Below are 16,324 nucleotides of genomic sequence, written 5' to 3'. Positions count from 1 at the left end.
AAGACTCCTCAAGGAGATGGGGCTGGGGTGGTTGGTGCGGTGGAAAGGAATAACTTTATGAAAGAAAAAACACAAAAAAAAGCCTGAGCAGTCAAGTTTGCTTGGGATTGGGGTGGAGATGCTGTCAAGCCCTTTGATGATGAGGGAATTCACCTGAGAAAATCTATCAGACCTGGTCCCTACGTACCCCCTGCTCCCAGGCAGAGCCTGGCCTAGAGCATGTCCAACAATCTGGAGCCCAGGGCCCTGCTCTTCACAGCACCCCCAGCCAGCACAAACCAGAGCAACAGCCAGGGAGCTGCACAAAGGTCCTGCCAAGCAGGAAAAAGGGAGGGGGTGTGGCTGAGGGAGCATGAATATTTGAGGGATGTCTTTGGTTTTGCACAGAGAAGTCTGTCCTCACTTGTCACTGTCTTTTCCTTCTGGTACAGACCCCTGGGTTCATATGGAGACCATGTCCAACAGCAGCTCCATCACCCAGTTCCTCCTCCTGGCATTTGCAGACAGACGGGAGCTGCAGCTCTGCACTTCTGGCTCTTCCTGGGCATCTACCTGGCTGCCCTCCTGGGAAACGGCCTCATCATCACCGCCATCGCCTGACCACCACCTCCACACCCCCATGTACTTCTTCCTCCTCAACCTCCCCCTCGACCTGGGCTCCATCTCACACTCTCCCAATTCCATGGCCAATTCCTTCCAGGATACCAGGGCTATCTCCTACCAAGCTGTGCTGTCCAGGTTTTTCTTTGTATTTTTCTTGGGCAGAATATTCCCTTCTCACCATCATGGCCTATGACCGCTACGTTGCCATCTGCCAACCCCTGCACTAGGACCCTCCTGGGCAGCAGAGCTTGTGTCCACATGGCAGCAGCTGCCTGGGGGTGGGTTCCTCAATCTCTGCTGCACACTGCCAATACATTTTCTGTCTCTGCCACGGCAATGTGGTGGACCAGTTCTTCTGTGAAATTCCCCAGATCCTCAAGCTCTCCTGCTCTGACTCAGGCTATCTCAGGGAAGTTGGGTTTCTTGTGGCTAGTGTATTTGTAGTCTTTGCTTGTTTTGTTTTCATTGTGCTGTCCTATGTGCAGATCTTCAGGGCCGTGCTGAGGATCCCTCTGAGCAGGGACAGCACAAAGCCTTCACGTGCCTCCCTCACCTGGCCGTGGTCTCTGTTCATCAGCACTTCATTTTTTGCCTACCTGAAGCCCCCGCATCTCTTCCCATCCTGGATCTGGTGGTGGCTGTTCTGTACTCAGTGGTACCTCCAACTTTGAACCCCTTCATCTACAGCATGAGGAACAGGGAGCTCAAGGATGCGGTGAAGGAATTGATCCAACGCCTTGTTCCACCAGCAGTAACCTGCCTCACCTTCTCTGCAGATTACCAACTTGGATTAGGTCAGACTCTGATTTATTTTCCCTTGTGATAATTATCATAAGAGGTAACTGCTTGGCTTCATTCACTTCTCTAGAGGCTTCATCTGTTGTGTCTGACCCTTTCACAAATGCCTTGAACACTCTACCTAATCCAGCCCCTGAGAGCATCTCAGCAATAAAAGGGGTCTCCTGCGTGCAGTGCCTGAAGGCTGGGCTGTCCTAACAAAGCTGCTGCCAAAAATAAGCCAAAGAATTGGACTTTTAAAAATGTTTTTCTCAATCTTTTCTCTGTATTAGAGGTGGTAAAATTGTGGCAACTCTGATGATCTACTGGACAGCAAGTGGTGCTTTTAAAGACTATTCCTGGTTCCAGGGGCTGTGTAGTGCTGCAGGAGCTCTCCATTACCTCTTAGGTAGCCACATATAGCAGGGCTGATGGCATGTAGTGTTCCCTGTGGAAAGGATTCTGGGGGTCAGGAAAGAAAGGACACTCTCTGTGTGCCCTGGGGTGGGCAGTGAATGGACATCAGGAGATGAGACACCCTCAAAGGTGAAACTCATCCAGAGTAAAGCATTAATCCAGACACCCATAAGCCATGACCCTGCAGTTCAGTGTGAGCCAGTGAAAATGCAGCAGGCAGGGGAAAGGAGACTGGAGAAATGTGGAAGCTGCCGAGGAGCCCCAGGGCAGGGGGTCTCCTGCTGTCCTGGGCAGCAGGGCTGGTGGGGAGGCAGAAGGGGAACAAAGGCAGCCAGGGCTGAGGGTCACTTGCATGAATGCAGGACAGACAGAGAGTGCCTGGCCTCTGTTTCCTTCACGCCCTTTGGACCAGCTCAAGTAGTGGGAACACTGGGGAGGCTGCCATCCCTCTCTGGGATGCTCCCTGGGGCTGCTGTGCCCTTCAGAAGGGTTGGAGCTGTGGGGTGAGTGCCCAAGTCCCAGCCCACTCCTGACCTCTCCCCTGGCTCAGTCAGACAGAGCTTTTTGATCAGGTCGTCAGCCGAAGGACAAGGCAAAACATGTAGCACTGACCTGCCTGCCACAATGGTCTTACAGGTAGCTGTGAGATCCCTCACAAGCATGGGGAATTGGATGTCCCCCCACCACCTGAATTTTTGGTGTCACACCTCAAAAAGCAGTTTGCATTTCACAGGCCCATTGTCTGTTTCTCCTCCTTCATGTGGTTCTTCCTGGGGATCCCCTTTGGGTCTTTTCCTCTTTGTTCTGACGCACATGGCCTTCCCAAGTTGGCATTTTGCCCTGGTTTTCCATTTTCGTAGCCCACATGGACTGTGTCTTCCTGCACAGTTCAAAGCCCAGACTTGGCCCCAGTAACCCTGCATGGCCGGTCTGGGATGTGGGGGCCTCCCAGTCTGGCTCACTGGGCTGGACCCCTCTTTACACGTGACAGGATTTGTTATGGGGGCCCCTTGGAGTGTGACACAGTGGCAGTGTCCTCCTCTCTCCTTGCATCTCTGGTCTCTATGTGAAACATTCTAACTCAATTCTAACTCTATTTTCCTTTGTGGGTTTCCTCCATGCAGTAATTAGTAGGGTGAACCTCACCATCAATCTTACTGAACCTTATCAAGCCCCTGTCAAAACTTTGTTCAGTTCCATCACACTTATGGAACTCTGTCAATTTAGTACTTACCTCAATAAAACATATTGCTGCTTCCCTCTTTTGAATGAGGTGCATTCTGCTCTTCTCCAACACCATGGAGGGCCAAGGTCCTTCTTTTCCACTCTCTCCTAGTAGGACCCCTAGGAGGAAGAACATTTCTCTGTGTTCATTGCTTAAAAGAATGGTGAAGGAAGTTCAGCGAGGTGAACCACGGAGGTGTGTGTTTCTGAGTGTATTAATATTCCCTAAATGTGCTCTGTGCCTTCTGGCAGTTGAGAAATGCCTTCTTCCTGAGGGCAACATTGCTGATGCTTACAGAACCCCTTCTGACTGTGCAGATGAGGTGCTCCACAGGTGTGCTTCTCTCATAGCGTGCATTTGAAGGCAGAGGCCAGGTAGCCAAAAATGAATATTGTACTGGCAATGAGCCTTTCCAAGGTTGTTATGAGCCAGACTGGGAATGCAGGGAAGCATAAAGGTTCTGTGGTCCCCTTGGGTTAAATTAAAGTGAAATGACACCAAATGACTGGTTAAAATGTTTTACTTGCAGTAGAAACAACTTAAACTTGGAAAAGGATAGCAAGCAATGTGGCCTCTTATTAATAAACCTGTAAGGAAGAAAAGAAAGGAAGAAAAGGAAAAGGGAGAGAGAGAAAGAGAGTCGAAGTATGCGATCACCACCCCAAGTTCCAGCATTGTCTCAGGTCTGGTAATCTTGAGCGGTAGGTGCACCCCCAGCAAAGTTTTCTGTTGCCTTTTAAGTTCATTTTCTCTGCTGATGTTCATACTAGACAAGGAGAGGCAGGTTCTCCTCCAACTCATTTCCATGAGAGATGAGGAAAAGGTGGAGCATGGTTTCTGTGTGTGTGTGAAGGGGGGATGGGTTGCATTAACCATTTTGTCCAGTTGAGTCGGTGCTCATGCTCTCCCCCTCCCACCTTTACTTTTCCCCCAATTTTTGCTCCTTGGGCAATTATCCAGCCTTTAGCTGCATCTGGGGCAGGATGTTTCACTCTTTTCCATATTTTAGCTCTTCTTCAAGTGTATAGTCATTAGCAAGGCCCACATCATTTATCAAGCTCTAAGTTAAAGCCTAGGCATTAACTCAAACATATGGTTTGACTCAGTCTATGTCTCCCTGCTTTGAGTCTTCTCTGGAGAACTTGGCAACAAAACTGCAAAGCAGTGAAGCCGTGCACCTTCGATATACTCTGTGCTTCCCTGGGCAGATAGTTTGTTCCTTAGACTAAGCACAAAGGCATATTCCATAAACTCATTTCGAATCAGAGACAAGGAAAAGGTGAAACGTGGGTTCTGTGTGCGTTGAGGGGGATCGGGTGCACCTACCCCCTTGTCAATTGAGTCAGTGGTTGTGCTCGCCCCAACACCTTGATTTTTTCCTCAGTTTTTGCTTAGGTCCTTCTGGTGCTGGTTCTTCTCTCTTATCAGTCCTTTAACCTGAACATATGGTTTCACTCTTTTCCCTTCATTGAGGCTTATCTAAGGAATTTAGCAATACAACCATGAGGGAGAGGAGCTGTGCACCCTTCAATACACTCCGTACTTCCTTGGGCGGTGTTCCTTAGACTGATCACAACGGCCAAAGCTTGTCAAATTCTTCTGTGTTGATGACTGTTTGAGGCATCATTCTTTCAGTTTCTTACACATGGCTGCCTGCAAAACCCTACGTGGGGCTCACCTAGGGTCGGGTGGTGGTGAGAGGCTGCCGTTGGAGGAAGAACCATGGACGGCTGCCACGGGGTCTGTGCTGGGCAGACATTTCCCCACCCTGAACAACCACCCTGGTCAGTGCCTGCACCATGGGGCTGTGGGGCCATGTGGGGCAGCAGGACTTGGCCAGCCCAGCTGAGGAGGTCCTCCCTGCTCTGCCCACTGCCACCCATCGGCACTGCCACAGCCCTCTGTGCTGGGCGATGAGGTTTCTGTGGGTGCCCTTCTGTGAGCCGCGTGGGCACCCACAGGGTGTGTCTCTGCTTGGAGCTGGTCGCCTTGGCCTGCCTGCACGGTCCTGGCAAGGCTTGGCCTTGGAGATGGGCTGTGATAGTCCTCAGCCCATGGCATGAGTGCCAGCCTAGGAATGACTCCTGCAGAAGAGCTCACACTGTGCTGGGGGCATGGGTGAGCCCTTCAAGATGTCCTCACACCAGGATTCTTATTGGTACAAAGGGGAACCATGGCAGCCTGAAGTGATTTCTGCTGGATGGAAGCTGTGAGGGTTGCACAAGCACTCACAGGTAGAAGGAAAATTTTTAAAAGGAAAAATTTATTGGGCTCTAATGATGTCAGTGCAGTGGGGTGCATACAGGCACAACTCTGATACCCAACTCCACCACCGTTATGACCAAAGAGAAAACAGCTTCATACTGACCCTCAGACCTGATGTGCCATAGCTCCTGCCTAAGTTGGTCTCCAAGCCCATACTCAGACAACTTGTGCTAGATCAAGTGCACCGGCCTGTCTCCATGAGTTTGGAACATCTCTATTGACCGAGATCCCACCATCTCCCCTGAGCCCTTGCTCCTGCTTGGCTCTGAGGGATTTCTCCAAAAAACCCAACCCTCAAAACCAAACAGCCCACTTAGCCTCTCCTAGTACACAATGTGCTCCAGGCCCAACCATCTTTCCAGCCTCTGCTGGACTATTCACAGCCTGTCAAGGTCTTTCTTGTGCTGGGGAGACCCACACTGCACAGCAATCCTACTGGGGTCCATGAATAAGGAGAAGAGTCACTTCCCTTTCTGATGGCTGTGATTTTGCTAATCCAGACCTGATGAGGTTGGCCTGTTCTTCCCAAGGGCACACTGCTCCCTCCTGTCCCACTTGTGCACCCAGACTCCCGGTCCTTTTCTGCAGAGCTGCTGTCCCCAGCCTGGCCTCTTGTCTGGAGTTGTCCCAGCGCAGTGGCAGGATGAACACAGGCATTTGTCTTCAACTTTGTGTGGGTCCCAGGCAGACCTTTTCACTGAGGGCTACTGCATCCACCTCTCTCCTCATCCAAAGGGCCCATCATCTCATTGTAAATGGTATTCAGGTTGGTCAGGCAGAATTTGCCCTTGTCAGTTTTTACTGGCAGTTCCAAATCCCCTTCTTGTCCTTCAGGTGCTTGGAAATGGCTTCCAGGAGGATTTGCTCCATCACTTCCCAGGGACAGACGTGAGGCTGAGCAGCCTGTAGCTCCCTCATCTTCCTTTTTGCTCTTCATGAAGATGGGTGGCATGTTTGCCTTTTCCCAGCATCAGGAACCTCCCTGACTGCCATGGCCTTTCCAGGGTGACAGAAGCAGCCAACACTGACCTTGGCCAGCACCTCAGCACCCTTGGCTGAAACTCACCCATAGAGACCCACAGATCATGTATGGCCAACCAGCTTGCTGAAAGTCTCTTCACATGTTCTTGGTCACTAGGCCCACTCCTTCACTGAGTTTTGGGCCGCTTTTCTTTTTTTTTTTTTGGCCTTGCTGTGGCTGCCAACATTGAAGTCTTTTGCTACCTTCTGCATCCTTGCCAGTTTGAGCACCAGTTGAGCTCTGCCTTTCCTAGCTCCATCCCTGCATACAGACACTGTCTCTGTGCTCCCTCCAGGCAGCCTGAACCCCTTCAGCCCTCTGTGCATCTCCACCCTCCCACAGGCAGGCTGGTGGCAAGAGGGTGGCATCTGGGGACAGCACAGCAGTGCTGGGAGCAGGGCACCAACAAGGAAAGGGGGGGTGTGAGCCATGCCCTGGGCTGCACACAGGGGCACTGGTGGCTGGTGCCTCGGTGCTTGGCCAGGCTGTATGGGCTTGGGGTGGATGCCAGCTTGAGAGTAGGAGCACTGGGATTTCCATGGAATTCCAGTGAAAATGTGGCTGCAGCGAAAGCAAGTGGGCAGGCTCAGGCACAGGCAACTGCAGTGGCAAGGTGCACAAGAAAGTGTGCTGGCCTCCTGCCATGGTTGCTCAACTTCATCCATAAAAAGCCCACATAGTTTTTTGTTTCAACAGGTTGGCCTTGAAGATGAAACAGTTGTGCAAGGCCCTTTTTCTACAGGGCAGTTTCCCAAGAAATCCAGCCCAGGAACTTCCTGAACAAGCCAAAAATTTCTCCCTTGTACTCCAAGGCTCTGATTCTGGGGTTTGTCCTGCACACCTCTCTTGGGAGTTTAAACCCCACCATCTCCTGGTCACTGCAGCCATGTGACACCGACCCTCAGTGGAAAAGCTCACGTGCCCATGGTTACAATTTCCTGGCGCTCTGTCTCAATATTTGCTCCAGAATGACACGACAGGACACATCAAGCCTCTCATCTTCTGCACCCATTCCTGGAGGAACAGAGAAGTGACAGGGTTTGACTGTCCTCTTTTCAGTGCTGAGGCAGGATTTGGGAAGCGCGGTGCTTCCCCTGCATCAGCTCCTTCATCTCACTGAGAGGTGGGGCTACAACATCTGCTGGGCAACCAGCCCAGGTTCTGGATGCCACCAGTCTTCTCTGGGGACATGCTTCTTTTAGCCACCAGCTGTTGCTGGGTCCTGCTCCACCTGCTGCCAACCCAAGGGCAGCTTCATCCCCTTCTGGCCTTTGGCAACTTCTGCTCCACGTGGCTTCCTGCTCCTCCGGGCAGCTCTTCTTGCCTGGCTGAGAGCCACTCACAGGTGATCAACAGCCTCCAGAACAGCGGGAAGGTGGGCATGAAGGGTTGCACTGGCCTTTCGCCACCAGGAATTGTCTCCTTTGTATCAGCCCTTAGGAAGCCCTGCCAAAGCATCTCCCAAATTCAGTGCTGGCAGGAGGATCTCCTATAGACACCTCTGGTCTGAGCCTCCTCCAGACGTCTGCACCCCTGGCTGGATGCTCTGCCTGGCACGGGAGGATCAGGCCACTCTCCTTGTACCACACCATCTCCACCTTGGGAAAGAAACACCTCTAAGATTTGAAGACAGGCTTCAGGCCTGCCCATTGCTCCCACCCCCCACTTCTCTGGATATCCAGAACGACCTGGGGGTGCTTGGGCTCTCTTTAATAGGACTTAACCAGAGTCTTCACATTTGTCTCAGGACAACAAATGGCACCATCCAGACCCCAAACTCACCTGCTGCAGGTCCTGTACTGCACAGTGGTGATGGTGTCAGGACCAACTGCCACTCCCAGCTGTACTGCTCAGGGCTGTGGTCACACCATCAGATGACATTTGGGGCACCAAAAAGGAATATTGTGGTTTACCCCCAGCTGACAGCTAAGCACCATGCAGCCACTCACTCACTGTCCCCACATCTCCCCTGGTGGGATGTGGAGGAGAATCAGAAAAAAAAAAAAATAAAAACACAAAAAATCCTCATGGTTGAGATAAGAAGAATTTAATAATTGAAACAAGATGTAGTATAATAATAATATTATTAATAATAATAGAAATAATTGCAATAATTGTAATGAAAAGGAAGATAACAAAAAGAGAGAGGAATAAAACCAAAGAAAAAGACAAGGGGTGCCCAGTGCAATTGCTCTGTACCCACTGATCCATGCCCAGCTGGTCCCCCAAGCAGTGATCCACATCTCGGCCAACCCACTCCTTCCTCCCTCCTCTTTATATACAGGGCCTGATGTCCTGTGGTATCAAATAGCACTGGCTAGTTTGGGTCAGCTGTCCTGGCCATGCTCCCTCTCAGATTCTTGTGCCCCCCTCACTGGCAGCATGGGAAACTGAACAATCCTCGACTTAGGATAAGCCCTGCTCAACAACAACTAAAACATCCTGTGTTCTCAACATTGTTCTCACCCTAAACCCAAAGCACAGCACTGTACCAGCTGCTAGGAAGAAAATTAACTCTGTCCCAGCTGAAATCAGGACTTTGCAGATTGCCTTTCTTGGTAAGCCTGGCTCCTTGTAACCCTTTTTGTCAAATAGGCAAGTTCTTATGGGCCCCACTGCCCTCTGCATCTGACATGCACACCAGCTGGTTGGATCATTTGCCTCTGTGACCAAAGGATGGGTCATGCTCATGATCCAGGCCTTTTGCAAGCAACAATTCCTTCTCTGTTCTTTGCAGTCACATGAACTAGGATGGAAATGTCAGGCTGTGCTCTGCCTGTTGTGACAAACTGCTCAGCCCTGTCACGTCTGCCTTCAACCAAAAAGATTTTCAGCGTGCACAACATTCTTGTCAGGGTGGCTTCTGCATCTGTCCGCTGCCTGCTGGCAGGAGTTTGCTGCAAGTTTTGGAAAGCAGCAAATGCTGCTTTTTGTCACTCTATCCTGAAATTGACCTTATTGTTGCCCAATAAGGTGTGGTACTGACCTTCTGAGGCACATAGATTTAGGTCAACCTCACTGCTCATTGTCTTCCTGTGAAGTTCATTGTGACTGAGGATGAGCTACTCATCGTTACAGTGGTGCTTTCCACCTTCGTCATCACTTCCATTAAATGAGCATTTCTTTTTCTTACCCATACTGCCATACATCCACTCAAGTTATTGTCTTCTCAGAGGAACCATCTGCACACATGCCTTAAATGCTGATGTGCTGGAGCTTCAGTGCACAGGGACCTTGAGATACTTGGGGCTTTGGCCAGCAGGAACCTCAAGTTGTACAAGGAGAAGGGGCAAAGTGGGACTGGACCAGCAGAGGAGTGAGTCTGAGGAGAAGGCCCTGGGCACTGTGAGTGATGCCATATGTGCCGCTGGTAAAGGCTCACCATGAATAGAGCCAGCTCCTGCATACGGAGCTGCATTGTAGCATGACCATCGAGACACGGGGAGTTATCATCCCCCTCGACTCAGCACTGGTGTGGCCACACCTGTAACATTCTCTGGGCTTTCCATTCTGAGGAGCAGGAAGGAATGGGAGAGTGCCCAGAGGATGTCTGCAAAGGTGGGTTTAGAGGGCATGAAGCACATGAAGGTGTGGAGTGGCTGAGGGACCTGGGCTTCCTTGTCCTGATGGTGTGGAAGGTCGTGCGGGAGTAAAAGAGTAGCTTGAAATTAGGAGTTTTGGGTGTTTTCAGAGATTTTGGACCTTTTCTTTGTAGTGGGAAACCACCTGAGAAAGGAAAAGCATCACAAAGTGCAGCTTGGGAGGTTGAGACTGGACAGGAGGAGAAAGAAATGTCCCTTGAAGGGTAGTGCTGTGGTGCCAGAGGTCAGCCAGAGCCTGGATCAGTGCAATGCTTTGTGTTCCAAGGAACAGGCAGGGAGGAAGGAGAGATCTCAGGAAAGGCAGGGAGATGCCATAGGTTGGGTGTCCACAGCCTGGGGGTCTCTGTCCCCTTGGCTATGGCAGTTGTCTCTGCTACCAAGGCCTGAAGGAGACATGATAATCGCATGGAACTGGGGCCTCGTGGCTTCCTTGCAGCCCCCCAGGGAGGCTGGGAGCTGTGGTACCACTGTCCTCCACTCAGCATTGCCCACCCCACCCCACAGTGCCCCAGGAAGAGCCCTGAGCCAGTGTGAGGGACAGGATCCCCCTTCTTGGGGATGACCACTTGCATGATAAAATATATCAAGTTTTACTCAGCATCAGCTCCCCTTGCACAGTGCCTTTGCCTACCTGTACTCACAGCCTCCAATTTTCTTCTCTAACTAATCCATGGGGACACCTGGTCTGTAATGGGCCTCAGAGGGGCCAATTAACACTCCAAGACACTTTGGCTTTTGCTTCTGATTGTAACCCCTTCAGAGGTTGGTTCAGCTCCTCTCAGTATCTGAGGTTCAAGCACCAAATACACCCCGGGTCTCATTAAAGTGCAGAAAACCCAAAGGAGCCACATCTCTTCCATCAATTATTTCAGGACTTCCAGGCTTGTACAGCTAATTAGAGAGGCTTCAGGAGTCTACTTAAAGTGGAAGATTTTAATGACAACTTCGTAATTTTTTTTTTTTTTCATTTTGAAGGGTTTTTATCCTTTTTTAATTTTACAGAAGTGATAGAAGCTTTCTCCAATTCAGAGGGTCTTCTAAGGAGGACAGGAAATGTAGCAACAGCGGTCTCCTCATGGTCCCCCACTGTATGGGAACTTTCCTCCCCACCTCCCCAGCCCCACCATTTCCCTCAGGGGCTGCCTGGGACTTGCATTCTTCTACATCAGACTTCCTCACTGATGTTCACAGCTGAATGTTACAGCTCCTTTGCACCAATTCCCACCTGATTTACCCTGAGACTTGACTGTAAATAGTCACAGGATCTTATTAATTTTGAAGAAACGGAAGTAAAATATGAAACAAATTATTAAAAAAAAAAAAAACAAACAAAAACAATGAAGTCCTCAACTGTATGCCAAGTCCAAGCCTCCACTAAGGTCTATCCTCAAGCGATGACCATAAAAGAAATATGCTAGACAAATAGATAGGAAATTATAAATATACACACAATTAGCAAGTTGGCTAAAAGAGAGTTTGGCAGTTTAAATCAACTTTTCCACCTTCTTGGCCAAATTTCTAGCCCAGAGCCTTGTTACGACCTCATGCCTCTAGTGATCTCCCTGCCCATCTTCCTGTGCCTCCTTAGCCCATGCCCACCTCTAGCAAATGAATTTGGGGTGTTGTGGGCAACATTTTACAGTCAACAGAAAAATCATTTGTCAATGTTCAAAGCATTTCTGAGGTATAACTGAGAAAGAAATGACTTGTGTTACATCATGTGGTTGTTAACATCATTATATTTAGCAAAACCCATCCTCGAAACAGCCTGTTCTAAAAGCCCCCTGCAACTGGACAGAAATTAAGATGCAAGAATAAACTAATTAGAGTTGCTGCACTCTAACAAGCTCCCAGGGGAAAGTTACTGAGTCTGGAGAGCTATGGGAGGAATAAAGAGTCTTGGGGTTTAGTGGGGCGTGCTGAGGGGTTTGGGTGAGGAAGCTCCCTCAGGAGATTGACGTGAGCCTCTCTGGGGCTGATTAGAGCAGAAGAACAGAGGCAAGTGACTTCAGGGTGACAAAGAAAGGAGACAGAGACATCCTGTGTCGTGTAGCCCTTGGATGTGCCCTGCCAAGGGGCTCAGTGCTAATTCCCAGCCCATTTGAATGGTGATGCCTTTGGTCATCAGCAGCTGAGGTTTTCCCCGGTCACTCTGAGGACAAATACACGCGAGTGCCACATCCTTGCCCTCAGGCCTGGCACTGCCCAGCTCACCCTAAACCTTTGCCTATACCCTAACACCTAACCCTGAAAGGTGAGCTCTCATCCTTAGCCCTGCCCTGATCACTGAAGCTGAAAACCTCACCAGATGCCAGAAATCTAAGCCCTACCTACCTCCTAATCCTTTCCCTCAACACCCCTCATCTTCAACCAAGTCTTCCCTGGGCTGGCCTAACCCTGGGCAACAGCCCTGGGTGGGGTGCAGCTCAGCAGAAAAGGCCCTGGGGTCATGGTGGACAACAAGCTGCACATGAGTCAGCGGTGACGCTGGCAACCCAGAAGGCCAACAGCATCCTGGCTGTCTGAAGAGGAGCATGGCCAGGAGATGAGGGGGAGGATTCTCCCCTTCCATTCAGTGCTTGCTAGACCACATGCCCAGTACTGCACTGAGTTTGGGGCCTCCTGCCCCCAGTACAGGAAGGACATTGATCAACTGGAGCAAGCTCAGTAGAGGCACCAATACAGTCGGGCATGTGTAGACGTGCAGGGGGCTGGAGAGCTTCCCACCTGAGGAAAGGCTGAGGGAACACTGTCCAGTATGGAGACGAGAAGGCTTTGGGAAACCTTGTAGGAGCATTTCAGTACCTGTCAGGCAGCTAAGAAAATAGAGCCAGGCTCTTCATCGTGGTGGATGGTGGGAAAAGGAGAGGCAAGGGACAAAATTGGAAAAACGTTCAGGCAGGAGATGAGGACCATGAGGTCATAACCATGAGGTCACTACACACTGGAAGAGGTTATCTTGGAGGCTCTGCAACCCAGACCCTTGGAGGTTTCCAAGCCTCCTTTCCCCCTACATATGGTCTCCCAACATTGAACAAAAGCTCTGCTCAGGCAAGAATGAAGCAAAAGCCTATGGCACCAACACGAGCTCTTCCTCCCCTGGGCTTCTCTCCTGTGAGAGGGGTCTGCCACCAACCCCACACTTCTTTCTCCTCAGCCTTTGCAGCTGCATGTGCCTGGCCTGCTCACTTGACTTTGCAACCATCACCTTTGTATTTAAGGCCCAACACATATCTTGTCACTCCCGCTGTAAGCTGGCACCCACCCCGCACTGGAGCCCACCTGACCACAGGGGCAGGGAGAGGCCAGGCCCACTCTGCTTGCACTGGGCACAGCTTTTTCCTGGGAATGTCCCCAAGGAGCTCTCCTCACGTGTGTCAGGCTGTGGCCTGGCACGGGTGGCACAGGGACAAGGGCTGCTGGGGCAGGGCTGAAGTAGCTCAGCTGGGAGAGCGTTAGACTGAAGATCTAAAGGTCCCTGGTTCAACCATGGGTTTCAGCAATGCTTTTCTCCCTTAGGGTCTTGCAGAGCCCGTCTGCCTTTGTCCATCCTGCCCTGGCCCTCCTTGCTCCTTCCCCTCTTGCCAGAGCACTGCCCGTGCGCTGTAGCTGCACATCTACAGGTTAGAAGGAGCCTTCCTCTTGCACCACAAGCCCCCAGCCTTCCCTGGGCAGGACTCTCCACTCAGTGTGTCTTTGGGGTGTTCTCCAGCTGGGTCTCCTTCCCTGCTCCACAGGGATCGGGATCTCTCCACTCAGGGGTCTCTGCAAAGACTCTGTCTCTCTCCTCATGGTCATTCTCACTGGTGCACAGACTGCTCCCCTCCTCACACACATCCTTCACCTCAACCTCAGTTCCCAGACCAGGGCACACTGCCCACAGGGAGGCCACCATCTCCCCAGTCCCAGGGAGAGGCACTTCTTGCAGCTGAGCAGCACAATTGCCCCATGTTTACCACCATGAAGACACCACCCCTGCGTGTGGTCAGGCTCTCAGCCTTGGAGTTAACAGCTCCTGTGCTCAGCCACCCTGCCACGGAGACCCCAGCCAGGGCTGTCCCAGGGCACTGCTTTGCTGTCAGGACAGGCCTCAGCGCTGGAGGAGTGGGGAGGTCCCTGAGCCCACCCCACACCCGCAGCCCCAGGGAGATGGAAGCCTGCTGTCCACCTCACCTCCTGGGATGCTGGTGGGAGGAGTGGTGCAGGGCAAGGCCCAGTGACTAGAGGAGGGGTTATGGGATTTCTGCCCCTGTGTGCCCCCACCACACACCCTAGGATGTCATCAGAGCCTGGGGGCACCTCGCCCTGTTGCACTGCTCCTCCTTGGGAACAGGGAGCCCAAACTCAGAGAAATAAGACTGCTCTCCCATGGGCTTTCCACGACGAGCTCTGCCCAGTGTGGGGCAGTGGTGCTGAGGGCTGGGGTCTCACTGCGACCCCCCTCAGGTAGATCATCAGGAGCTGCAGGAGCAGACACAGATCTGGGGCACAGTGGCAATCCTGCTTTGATGCAGAGAAGGGACCCATCTGGCAGGGCCATCCTGTTAGGTCCCAAAATGCATGAAACAGGTTCTTTCTGCTCAGTGGTGCTGCCCTCTCAAGCACACCCACGCCTGGGGCTTATTTCCTCAAGGAGAAGAGGCAAACCTCTACCAGGTGCCAGATTATGGGAGAAATATTACACCTGTGGGAGGGCAGAGCTGGTGGGGCAGTCACACCGGACAGGCACTGGGCTCTTCTCCCCAGTTCCCACTTGGGGCACCTGGAGTGTGCAGATCAGTGTCCATACTGTCCAGAGGCCCCCACCATCCCGTGTTCAGAAGATAACACTCCCCTCTTCTTTACTTCACCTTTATACCTTATTTCTCTGAGATGCAGGGCTGGAGCTTATCCCAGTGGGAGTTCTCCAGGCTGTGTTTGCAATGCCCATGGATGTCACGCATCATTGTGGGGGTCTTGCCCTGGAAACACTGCTCTCCCATGGGGGCTGCCAGCAGGAAGGCTCTCGGGGTGGGGCAGAGGGATGTGTGAACCTCGGCTCCCCCACCCCCCCCCCCTCCAGGTGCCCCAGGGTCAGCCCAGGGGTGGAGGAGCTCCCAGAAGGGAATGGGACAACACTGCAATAGGAGAGGATGTTGGCAACGTCTGCCTCCTCTCCACTTCTGCTCCAGGGCCAGATCCTGCTGTTTGCAGCACTATGGAGCTGCAGCTACTCCCCACAGGCAATCCTGCCACAGACACCCAACGCACCTTCCAGCCTGCAGCAGAGAAGCCCATTGGGAAGAGCCGGTGGAGTGCGGAGACCCACCAGCGGGAACAGGGAGGGCAGTTGGGCAGTTTGGGCGCCAGGTCCTGCCCAGGTGCCAAACTCTTCTCCCAGCCTGGCTTCTGCACAAAGTTTCTGTGCCGTGGGTGCTGGGGCAGGTGAAACCCCAGCTGAGGGAGAGGGACCCTGGCTCAGCTCCCAGCAGCACCTGTTTTAGTGGAGGGACACAAAATCTCCACTGCCATGGAAATGTGCCCACATGAGCATCCTCCCAGATGGGTCCTTCTCCAGGCCAGGGGCTGGACCAGCTTTTGGCTGCGCACGCGTCTTGTGGGGAAGCTTTCTCCATCCCCTGGCCCTCTAACAGCGCTGAGGGAACAGTGCCCTCATCCTCGGTGCTCCAAGCCCTCACGTACCTGCCCACAAGTACTGCCCCGCACACAACCCAAACTGACATCCCTGGCAAGGCAGCAGGGGGGCAGGGGTGGGAGCTGCAGGGGAGCAGGAGGAGGGTTTCCCAGGGCTGCTCCGGGTCTGCAAGGCAGGAGGAACAGCCCATGGAGACTGGGGTCCTGGCAGAGCATGAGGAGAGAGAATCCCAGCCACGTGTTTCCCAGGAGGTGGCTCTGCACCCTGTGCCAGGGCAGTGGGGAGCAGAGCTGCCTCCCAAGCATTGTGGGAGTAATCCGTGGGCCATGATCCCACCTGGGGCTGGCTGGGGTTTTCAGGGACCTGCGGTCACCTTAGGGCTGCTTCTGTGAGACAAAAGCCCAGGGCTCACCCTGACATGGCAGCTCTGTCGTGGCCTCTGCATGGGGATCGGTGTGGCCCAGGCAGGGCCTGGGGGAAAGAGCAGCTGGAACCCTTGGGGGAAGAAATGGGTGCTCCCACTGGGGTGCATCATGGGACCTATCAGAGAGTCACTTTGATTAGAAACTGCCTGTGGGCAGCAGGATGGATTCTCTCTCACCAAGATTATTCCCCAGGGACCATGGCCTCACGCAGCCCCACAGGCTGACCCTGAGACTGCTGTCCCTGAGACGTGTCCCTTCCTTGCCATGGTGTCTCTGTTCTCTGCTCCCCCTGAGCAGCCTCAGGAAGATGCCCTGACACCTGGTAGGGAAGCATCAGCTCTGGGTCAAAGCCCC

This window comes from Tyto alba, unplaced genomic scaffold, assembly GCF_018691265.1.
Source record: "Tyto alba isolate M040663 unplaced genomic scaffold, T.alba_DEE_v4.0 Super-Scaffold_20, whole genome shotgun sequence".
In the NCBI taxonomy this organism is placed as follows: Eukaryota; Metazoa; Chordata; class Aves; order Strigiformes; family Tytonidae; genus Tyto; species Tyto alba.
The sequence above is the reverse complement of the archived record's forward strand: the minus strand, read 5'-3'. Positions refer to the sequence as shown.